At 38.2% G+C, this 12,411-nt stretch overlaps 1 protein-coding gene across 4 annotated transcripts in view; it reads left to right on the top strand.

Moving 5' to 3' along the window:
- The window catches only part of LOC100375825 (calcitonin gene-related peptide type 1 receptor-like), a 117,771-nt gene that overhangs the window by 38,552 nt on the left and 66,808 nt on the right, over positions 1–12,411 (top strand). For 3 of the 4 annotated variants that reach the window (XM_085500978.1, XM_085500980.1, XM_085500981.1), the window contains exon 1: positions 7,639–7,796. The exons of the other annotated variant lie outside the window; for it this stretch is intronic. The gene's annotated coding sequence lies outside the window, so the exon portion shown is untranslated. Of the gene's footprint in view, positions 1–7,638; positions 7,797–12,411 lie in introns of those variants that run through there. 4 annotated transcript variants of the gene reach the window in all.

Here is a 12,411-nt window from a genome sequence, read left to right on the forward strand (position 1 = left end):
TATTCCTTCCATCATGACTTCATTGTCTGGTATCCCCAACAATAGTATCCCCACTCTGCTGACTCCTCTGCCTGGAATTCCCAGCCATAGTATCCCAACCACCCTGGCTTCATTGTCTGGCATCCCCAACAATAGCATCACCACTCTGCTGACTCCCCTGCCTGGCATTCCCAGCCATAGTATCCCATCCATCCTGACTTCATTGTCTGGTATCCCCAACAATAGTATCCCCACTCTGCTGACTCCTCTGCCTGGCATTCCCAGCCATAGTATCCTATCCATCCTGACTTCATTGTCTGGTATCCCCAATGATAGTATCCCCACTCTGCTGACTCCCCTGCCTGGCATTCCCAGCCATAGTATCATATCCATCCTGACTTCAATGTCTTGTATCCCCAACAATAGTATCTCCACTCTGCTGACTCCTCTGCCTGGCATTCCCAGCCATAGTATCCCATCCATCCTGACTTCATTGTCTGGTATCCCCAACAATAGTATCCCCACTCTGCTGACTCCCCTGCCTGGCATTACCAGCCATTGTATCCCAACAACCCTAAATTCATTGTCTGGTATCCGTATCCCTACCCTGCCGAACACCAAATATCGGTACACCCGCCCTAAATAGTACTTCACATTTTATTTATCTCTTGCATGGAATCCCCCATACAAGTATCCCCACTCTGCTAACTCCCTTCTCAAACAACATTATACCCGTCCTAAAAACTACCCCCACATTATATTCCTTTTTAATTTTACACAATTGTATATTCGTATAAACCCCAGAGTATAGATGTAACCTTGCTCTACACAGTCTGTGATTCGAGCAGACGTTGCCCACTTTCACCACAATGCAGTTATTTACATGATACGCCAACTTCCCAAAATAGTTCATTGGTGTTATCTACACCTTGCCACTATTGAGTAACAGGAAAACAACGCCCTTCGGACTTTGCATTAGGCCTTCAATGAATCGCCAACAAATTCTGCAAGCACGGTTATTTATACAGAGGCAGAATGGTTGCATTCATATCGTGAAACCATACAACTTTAAATTGGCGTGTGCGTTTTACTTATACGGAACTGATTTCAACGCCGAGTTATATACAAAGAAAAGGACGGTTGAAGTATATAAATGAAGTAGCTATTGTATAGTTTACGTAAAATTCGCACATTATCTCTCCGAAGACGGTTTGAAATATTTTAATAATGAGTTAACATACAAACACGGTCGCGTATGTGACGCGCAAGGTATGTATGCTTGCTATTATGTCTAGACGTGATAATCCAAACATGTTGCCCATAGGCGATGCTTTACCGAGCCCCGACACGTAAAGCGTGTTTTAAGTGATTCGACCGTGCGGGCTAACATCCATCCCCTCATATATATATATATATGTATATATATATATATATATATATATATATCTTGGGATAGAGTTAGCAGTGAACTTCCAGAGAGGCTATGATAGTCTCCTCATGAATATTCGCTTAAAGCGGGGGAGTCGTCACCTGCGCATGCGTCAGATGGCCATAGCGTGTCATTATTCACAAACAAGCGTCTACCCATGAGCCTTTGCGTTTCTATCGTGTGTTGTTATCGTCGCTTGGGACTCCATTCACGCGCGTGCGCAGCTGACGACCTCCCGGTTTAAAATCAGTTGATTATTCCAAATGTACCAAGGGTAATCGATGAACCGGCCAGAATATACATATAATATATATGGGTCGATGACATACAAAAGCAACCGTATTTCTAATTAGATAAACAGCTCTTAGATTTATTCTGCGTGTCTTCATTTAACCTCTTTATCTGTTGAATCAATTATATTCTTTATTTTTTTATCTTTGGACATGTACCTGAATAACTAATAGTAATAGGAAATATAGTGTTCAAGTTGTTACTGTGACAGCTTTACCCACTGTGTGTGCGTTGCTAAGGTGATGTATGAAACTGGTAAATAACACGAATTACGTAACACATTGGCAATAGCTTCAAAATATTTACAATAAGAGAGAGAGAGTGTGTGATTATATAAATGTTTAGTTGTTGTCAAAATCCGAATAAATCCTCTGAGGATTAATGCGAGATAAATCAGACTCCGATTGGATAATCGCTAATTTCATTCATCAGATTAGTGGAGTAGTAGTAGAGTAGTAGAGCCATTTTCAATGGATATATACAGATTGTCTGTAAGGCTATTGTACAAAATAATGCACCAATTGTATGTATAGCTTTTGGAATGTTTACCTACACTGCGTCCATACATAATTCATCCACATATCTATAACTCAGTGTGACGACGTGTTGTGATATGCATCTATGTATACACAGCCAGATAACTAGAATCCCTTTTTTAATTGCCCTGTTTCCGTCCCTGTTGCCATGCCAACCACCCGGCGCACGAATCCATTACGTCGTATTTTTTTCCATTAACCTGTGTTTAATTAGTATCGAGATGGACATCGGAATTTGTGAAACATGTCTGCAAAAACCAACAACTAATTGTGAATTTCAAAATAGATCTAGGCCACATCACGGTGAAGTATAACATAATGATACTATCGTAGCCTTTCCCACATGGCGGACTATTTGTTATAACATGACGAATCCATACATGAAGCATACATACTTTTTAATTAGAGCAAATTGTGATGTACTTGAAATATATTGAAAAATTCCGCCAAATAACCAATGATCACACGGCCCAATAACATGCATATGCATATGCGCGCGCAGTATATATCAACGTGTGAACCAACGTGTTTATAATTTGAGTGAAAAAATAATTAGCAACATTGTACAAACTAAATGTTGCAAGTTTCTTACCCGTCACTTGTCAAGTGTATGTTATTAATAATGGTGCACTTTTAAATAATCCCATAGTACATCGCGTGTTAAACATATTACCATAACACATGTTACTAACTTGATTTTATACACCGGCAAAATGATTGACAGCGCGAGTATCCAATTAGAGACGGCGTTGCAGGCGGGGATTTCCAACAATAAGGTGGGGTGACGTTACTATCTATAAGTCTTCGATGTAAACTTTAAAGATTGACACTACTGGTAAACACTATAGCTATTATTTTGTACGCATCAATATTTATATCCTGTGGGGATCATGTTCATGATAACGTGCACCCAGCAGTAAAACGAAATACACAGAAACGGTTGTTTCACCACTAAAAAGGGTAAAATGTAAAATATGTAAGGCATGCTGGGAAATGTTGTGGTCTCTACTGTCAATCATTTTTCGTAAGTACGCATGGCCAAGACTGCAATTGACCCAAAATAAAGTCACTTAAATTTAAAAGTCATAATGTTCCCCTATGTAGAAATACGAAGTGAACGCATTGTTGGTTGACGGAGCCGACGATTCAGATGGCGAGGACAGACGCTGCTCTCCGTCGTATCCTCATATTTCCTAGTATTACACCCTGGCATTGAATATTTCAAATACAGTGAGGGATAATAAAAGTGATCTGAAAATGTATGAACTGCAAGACTGATTACCCACGTGCTACGAAGCGTTAATGACATACTCTGTATATTTTATATATGTATTATATTGTTATGCATCAGTCTGCTTTATACTGCACAATATTCCTTTCAAGTAGACTAGAATTGCGTAATAATTATATGGCCCAACTAATAGTATTTCCCGCTTCCTTTTCTTTGTCGAGGGTCATCAGTTTTAATTAAGTCTTAATAAAACTATTAGTCATCTGAAATTAAATTTTGAGCTGCCCATGTGTGAATAACACGTGACTAAAACCTATAAGGGTATATTTTATGTATTACGCGTTGTGTAATTCGATTCGGTATACTCGATGTATTTTGTCTCAAAAGAACTACTTCCACAGTTTGTCGTGGTGTGAGTCTGTCTATAAATTAGAGCATTTCGCCCGTGATTAGAAACCATTCAAAAAACTAAACTGCACGTACCGATATAAGATTAACTAATTAGTGGTTGGCATGGAAACACGTGAGTATCAAATAAAGTCCGACTTACAGCTCACTGGTAATGGACTAAAAGCAAGTGTAATTTCTATCTGGTCTCTTCCAATAAACGTTCAAGAAATGTAGAGCAAGTCACAGTGGAGATTCATTCATCGTCGTGACAGTACGGTATTCCATAGCCTTCTTTATCCAATTCAATACAACGTTTTAAAAACTACTTTTTTAAAAAAAAAAATAGGTAGATAAACAAAACAAATATTCATTATAATGACAAAACAGCATTTCCGTGTATTCGTGCTGTATTTGGCTTACCAGCCAAAACAAAATGGGTTTCTCCGCTGAGATGATAGAAGGTAATCGCGAGGGTGGTTCACGTGACCTTCAGTCTGAGATTTTGACTTCGCAGATACATCATCGTAGTTCGATTTGCATTATTACTCTAATCAATGAATATAACAGCTTTCGAAATACAGTTATTTGAAATCTGATATTTTACATTAAATATATTGGCAAACTATGATTATGATAACTAAAGTCAGTGCCACGTCACATCCGCCAGCAGGCATATTTCTATTTCAATACCACTTGAAATCAAACTTACCTATATATTACAATGAAAGGTCAAACCAATTAAATTGATCGACTCACACATACTTCAACTTCGTTCAAAAAAAGAGGATGAGTATTGTTGTGCCACGCAAACTACACAGCATTCAGCTTTATTAAGCACGGGTGTATTCTGTGGAAATAATTCAATGACAAAATATTTGTTTTCAACACTTTAATTGCGAAAGAACAGTAATATAGGACAGACAAATTAATTACGAGCGCACCCTGCGATTAACGCGTACACACAATGACAGTCACCCCAGGGGATGACATCTTCCTTGTTGTAGCGCAGCCGTATATAGATAATTTGCGAATAGCTATGACAGACTTTGTGTGATTTAAACTTCCTTACACTTCTTTTAGGTGTATTTACTAGTAGTATTCCTGACACATTACTTATGTGGTGTGATTGGAGGTATTTTTCTTGCCAGTGTGTTCATAGTCCCGTTTCACAGACAACAGGTCAACTGGCGCTAAAGGTGAAATGCTGTACATACATATATGTATAATGTACAGGCAGGTGTAAACAAAACAACATACATTATTCTTTAAAACACGTGATTAATGGTAATTTAGTATTCACTGGTGATTCCAAACTGCGAAATGTCGTTTGGTTTTCCCACTTAAATAAACTATGCAGTGACCCGAATCGGGTATGGTCAGATATGGTAGAATTGTCAAAGTTCGGGTACGGGTGTAAATCACCACTGTGTTATTATTTGCGGGATTTCTGTGGACTGGAAAATGTATTTGTGTACTGGGAAATGTACCTGTATGATGGGAAATGTACCTATGCAATAGGAAATGTGCCTGTGGAAAAGAAAATGTACATGAGGTATTAGAAAAAAAACGATAAATAGCTGGGAAATGTACTTGTGTAATGGAATGTGGACCTGTAGAATGGGAAATGTGCCTGTGGAAAAGAAAGTGCGCCTATGGAATACGTAATGTGAAATAGACCCGTAGATTGGGAAATATACATGTGGAATGGTAAATATACCTGTGGAATGGGAAATGCCCATGTGGAAAAGGAATTGTATATGTGGAATAGGAAATATACACGTGAAATTCGAAATGTTTCTACGGAATTGGAACTGTTCCTGTGGAATGGGAAATGTACATGTGCAATGGGAAATGCACATATGAAAAAATAATTGTATATATGGAATGGGAATTATACATGAGGAATAAGAAATAGATCTGTATATTGGGAAATTGGCCTGTAAAATATGAAATGTACCTGTGGAAAAGATAAAGGACCTGTGAGGTAGGAAAAGAACTATGGGGTTGGATATGTACTTACTGGATTGGTTAAATATTCTGTGAAATAATAAATTGACCTCTGAGTTTATAGTATGGCCCGTGGAGAGTAAACTCGTCTGTGGATTGGTGAACTGTACTTTTGATCGGTAAATTTACCTTTGGTGTGTAGTTTGCTAGAGCGGTTTCAAACCATCAGTGCAGACACCAATTCGCCTTGCCAAAAAATCAGGTACACTATTCCGCTCGGTCATCCTCATATCCCCCACAATTTTAGGCTAACAAAGCATCTTTGGATTGGTTAATTAAACATTGGATTGATAAACTGACCTGTGGATTAATAAATTGACCTGCGGATTGGTCAATTGACCTGAGGAATGGTCAATTGATATGACGAATTGTCAATCGATCTGAGGATTGATAAATTGACCTGAGGAATGGTCAATTGACCTAAGGAATGGTCAGCTGACCTGTGAATTGATAAATTGGCCTGAGGAATGGTCAATTGACCTGCGGAATGGTCATCTGACCTGTGGTTGAGACAACTGACTTAAGGATTAGTCAACTGGCTTGTGAGTTGGTAAATTGACCATGACAATTATCTATTGATTTGCATGAATCTAAAATGGAAGATATGACGCACGGAATGATGTGTACATCCTGGACAATGCAAATTCAAATTATAATTATAATATTGGTTAAATAATCAAATTAGTCCAATTTAAAAAAAATCGGGATGTTAGGTCCACAGAAAGTCTGTCTAAATTGTTAACTGACCTGAGTCATGCTGACTTTACCTCTGCAGGAAATCAAAAGGACGTACTAGTATATCATAGTAGATGCCATAACTGAATTCATACAAATGTTGAAGAGAAGATATACCAAGAGGACACTGACATGTGACCTCAGAATGACAATCTCTTTCTGAAATATGCATGACCGAATATACTGAACCGCCTGCAACTGGTGAATAGAGACAAAGAGTGGTCCATAGAACGGTATTTTAACTAAAGTGGAGGAGTTATTCTCCTATACATATACACTTATATAGTATATGGAACCACAATAATTACGGATTTGCAACCTTAAACCTTTGGTGGTTCATTGTCACTCTAGTGACAAAGAGCGATGTTAACGATAACCTAAACATTCATTTATTTTATATTTTGCAACAGGTACTCGGACCAGACCTCAGCCGAATTGTTTACTTTGTGCAAAAATGTGTGAACAATAGTCAATTTTAAACGCGTACATTGAAAGTATAATGGTATTGTCCAAACCCTGGGTATGCGCTCCGTTTTTAATAGTGTATTGTCATATCGTTGGCACGGTAGTTTATAGCTGAGTACATTGTGTACTAGATTCCGCCATTGTACGATTTAGTCTGTGTGGGTGTGGCATATCTACAATTACGTCCTAAATTCTGTGTTAACTATGGCTATTAATATGTGTATAACACAACTTCGTCGTATGTGTCTTCGGCGACTTTTCCGTCGATCGACCCTCAATCTGACTAGTGTGCCCGCTCATATAGAAAGAAAACCTAGGCTACTGGTACTACTACTGTTTTATTTCGTGCATGATTGAGTCGAATCTCTGAGCTGTAACCTCGCTCTGTGGCATTTCTTTTCTTTTTCTCTCCTTGTCTCTTTTCCAACTCAAGCTAGTGATTATTGGTGTTATTGTTGGTAATGGAATTTCAGTGACCTGTGTACTGAGATTTGAAGCTTTCCGGTCAACAACCTCGTTTTCGCTGTTGAAATGCGTGACATCATAGTTACGCGGGCGCCCCTTTGCTAGTTTCTATCAATGATTCACAGTCACATAACAGTACTGTGTCAATACTACAACACTTTAGGTCCACGGGTGAATTCTGTTGTCTGGTCTACCGTTTTACCTGTCTGATGTTTTTATTCTGACGTGTAGGTGTACTTACTCGGGGACGCTAAGTGTGCATTAGAAGGTAAGAGCTAACACAGTACACGGATCGCACTTTGCCCATGCACTTCGGCGTTCGTTTTCAATGACCACCGCCGATGCGACGCACAATAACCACGGCTTTTTATCCGTCTATTGTCAGATTACACTCGATCTCTTGCAGGTATGAATGCTACGCTGAGTGATTTCACCGTTTCGATTGTTTGATGCTTTCAATTTTTCACTTCGATTTAACTAAATTTCAATTGTCAGTTCCATTTGTCCTTGGTACGGCTTGAATTTGCAATAGGACATATTAGAACACCGAGAACTAGTAGCCTTGTAAGGGTTCAATTGCCGTGACCTGTGCTCGCTATCTATCAAGAGAGGTTCGTTTCTGTTTGCGCTGTACTCTGGCTGCTGTATGTATTTACCTTTCTGAAAGCTACCAGAAGAACAGTTACCCCTAAAACAAACACGGTGTTCCTGTAGTACTCGGCCTGCTCGTAACTGTACCAGCTTGTCGTGCTATGCTTGAACATCCGCTAGAATTTAGTAAGTACCTTATTTTTATGGAATCATTAACGAGAAACACGTAACCCGTTGTTTGCTAATCGAATTATCGCTGTCCGGCGCCTAAAGCGACCTGGGTTAATAGTTAAACGGAAGTTTGTAATTGTCATAACGAGCAACCGCGAAGTTATTAAAAGCTGTCATTTCCGACCAGGACTCAGCACTTGACAATTGCAGCGAAGGTGCGAAAGTAAAGGTACTGCAGAAAATACTTTGGCTCTCGCCGATCTTCTGTGCGAGCCGGCATCTCTATCTTGCTTCTATTTTGGTCCGTGGATCCGTTTCTACAGCTCTAATCGCCTATCTTCTTCAGTCACCGTAGCTCACCCTTTTTTATATACAACTTCAATAAGACCGGCAGAGATGACATGTTGCAACAATAAGGCCGACAATGTTATTTTTATTGCGGTCGCGTAATAACATGATTTACGATTTTTATTATCCCCTCTTCCCACCATCGCTGTTTACCGCAATGGTTCGGCGTGGGCAGCTGTGTTTTCTCACTGCCTCGTTGCACCATTCTTCGTTAAGTTGGCAACTGATCGCTGGTGTGACACTCACTCGACAGCATGTTATGACGCATGTTTCATTTCAGAAGACGAAAGCCTTACTATGTTGTGACGTCACCGTTTCTATGAAGTGGAACTTTTGCATACATTTTGCAGGGCAATTCATTTGTCTTTTTAAAAAAAGTTCGCTGGCGTTATAACACCGTGACACTGACGCGACAGGTGTGACACATGTTTTCATTTCTGAGGCCTCACTGAAAAGTCTGGTCACCGTTTCTATGAAGGGGAACTATTTTGCAGGGCAATTCATTTGTCTTTTTTTTCAAAAAGGTCTTGTATTCAGCGTTCGTCGAAGTGAAACTCGGCATTTATTCAGAAAGCAGTTCCTCAAAGCCATAACTTGTCTTCCAGTATCATGTGTCTGACCCGGATATTGGCCTATTTCTATGTAAGGGACCAACAAGAACACAAAAAATTCAAAAAACTCTAACTGATTTGTTTATCTATGGCAAATTTCAGATTCTATATAACAAACTAATTTGCTGTAGTTATCGCTGCTGATACGAATACCAGCGGAGAAAACTTTTCTCTAAGAAGTCATTGATTTGTTATGGTTATTGGAGAACAATAATTATTAGGATGTGTTTTGAAAAACAAGTTCATCCAATCATGTTTTCATTTGTAAATTATAACGATTTTATCTAGAAAGTAGTTTTTGCATTATATTTGATACCATTTTCCGCTTCAGCCGTAAAAAGCACATGTGTTAATAATTTGGGAAAAGTGAATTCTTCTATCACAATGTTTGCACAAGTGTGATTAATGGGTTAATAAATTTTGAAGTAAGCGACCCTTCTCTGGTCATAAAATCTGCTTGGTTCTAGAAAACATATGTCTGAGTTGATTGTTCAATGTAGATACTTACATATGATTTAGAATAAAGAAAATGTCTGAAAATTGACTGAAGTTTATACGACTTCTTGGACAACTCAGGCATCGACAAGTGTTTGACGACGATTAAAACGGGAGAAATCACAATAAAAAATTACGCACATAATGATGGACTTTGAAAGACAGTCTTTTACTTTGTTATCAGAACGCCAAAGAATATGAAGAACGTGTAATTTTAACATGTGACCTAAATATAGAAGAAGGAAAAACACTATTTAGTTTTTGCCAATACCACATTTAGCCACGAATCAAGAAGAATTAAAATATCGTTTAAACAATAAAGACGAATAATTAAATTATCTAAATACATATAATAAGGAAGAACAAATAAAAACACCGAAGTTGGCCACCTCGAATGAAGGTCATCGTGCAGCATCCATGCATTAGTAAACTGAATTATATTACACAAAATATTGCTCAATTACATGTATTTTTAAACGTATTTTTAAATGTCATTCACATATATGTGTTGCATTTTATTCGACATCCTAAAAAATTAAAATTACGAAACTGGAGATTCGTTGGTCGTATTCTGTGTTCGGAAAAATCAATACGCATAACTAAAACAACACCACGGCCAAGTTGGATTTGGCACGACTCGAATCTATACTTATACTCAAGTAAGTAATGGTGAGAAATTCATAGTAATATTTACCGATTTATCAAAACATCTTGATAGATTCAGTTTCAGCGCCCGGTACTGATTTTTTTGTAAAGAATTCACGTGTTTCACAATATATCATATGAAAATTGGTGCTTACAAGTCTTAGTAGGGGATTTGGATTATAACACGATCTAAATCCAACGTTAAGCCTATAAACGTTCCATTGTTTTTAGTGCCAAACCCCTTTGTTAAGTACAACAACAAATATTTCGTTGGTGTTTGTGAGCTCTTGTGTGATTGGTCAATGCATGGACAGCTCTTCAACTTCCGTGTTTTACTCCCTATCAATTTGGGCCCTGTTTAACCATAGACAGTATTGTAGTATAGTAACACCAATGTCAAACGCCGTATGCCTAACGTAAGCTGGGCTAGAATATTATGATGAGCAAGTAAACAATGACGTCATATTTACTTCGATGCGATGTCACTACTTTCGTATCGAACTACAAGTATCTTTCCCGAAACGAGTCGTTTTCTTTCCGCAATACGCATCTTCCGAAGACACAATATTTATCAGATGTTCTCGTGAACGTGGTTCACTAGTAAAAAAAATATGACTTTTAATATATATGTTCCTGTTTAATTGAATACAATTTAGTTTCAGACGGCAGTAATGTTTCCGTACATGCTATATTCAGTCTGTACCCCGTTTTCGACAAAATATTTGAATATTTTTGTTTTCACGATGCATGAATCTTATTATGTTATTGTTTACCGACTATGCTCGTTTTTTATTTTTCTCTGCCACGCATTTGTTTTTCAAACAGACTTTGAATCCGTATGTTCTCTCGTCTTTCACCATCTTGACTATAGCGCACACTCTTTCAACTGGAATTCATGTCTAAGGTTGTACCCCGTTTCGACAAAATACTCGAATATTTTAGTTTTCATGATGCATGAATCTTCTTATTATGCTATTTTCCACCGACTGTGCTCATTTTTTGCTGTTCTCTGTCTTGCACTTATTTTGAAATTAACTTTCAATCCGTCCGTTTTCATGTCTGTCGTCATCTTGACTACCTAGTCACACTCCTTCAAGCGGACTGCATGTGTAAGTTTGTACCCCGTATTCGACAAAATACGCGAATATTATTGTTTTCATGATGCATAATTCTTCAAATTTTGTTATTTTCACCGACTACACTTGGTTTTTGTTGTTCTCTGTCTCGCATTATTTTTAATAGACTTTCATTCCGTCACAGTCCCTCTATCACAGAGATAGAGGGACTGTGGATAAACACATGGTCGTTTTACCGGTCGGAAATTAAGCGATATGCTGTTGATTAAAATGTTATGAAAGCGAAATATTGGGCGAAATGAGTATTGATGCCCATTTATAGCTTGACATGCGTCACGAAATGGCGACATGGTTAGAGTTGCTAGTACCATGGAAGGCACTAATCCATGGTATTACCAGTACTAGTATATACGGGGAGGGAGTCCAGAGAGGGAACAGCCAGCATCCCTTTTACGGGAAAACGTGAAATCTCGACGGATTTGTTTCGTTCTCACATGTAATATTAGGTTTTGCGTTCTTCTGAGTTCAAAGAAGATGACTAAATCAGCCAAAAAGCAAGCGTTTAGAGACATACCTATGCAGAAGTTGGTTTGCCAGTGCTTAATCCATTTTTAACACCTAGGCTACTCTATTGACATTGGTTGTTTATTTCATGGATTTGGCACTTGAGGTGGCTGATAAGCCGCGTCGAAAACGTGCACAGAATGGTCGTTTTGTGCACGTTTTCGACACGGATTAAAAACCAGTTGTAAGCACAAATTTTCATATGATGTGTATTAAGTGTGGTTAGTCACGTTTCATAATTGTTATTACCATTCTTTTGTAAGATTTGCTTATACATGATAATTCAGTATTTAATTCACTTGAGTTTCGAGTCGTGTGAGTATAATTTGGAAAACAAAGTGGCTTTGAAATTCTCGATGCGGTAATTTTTTTGGATATTATT

The sequence above is a fragment of the Saccoglossus kowalevskii genome, chromosome 7, assembly GCF_978046115.1.
Source record: "Saccoglossus kowalevskii chromosome 7, keSacKowa6.1, whole genome shotgun sequence".
Classification (NCBI taxonomy): Eukaryota; Metazoa; Hemichordata; class Enteropneusta; family Harrimaniidae; genus Saccoglossus; species Saccoglossus kowalevskii.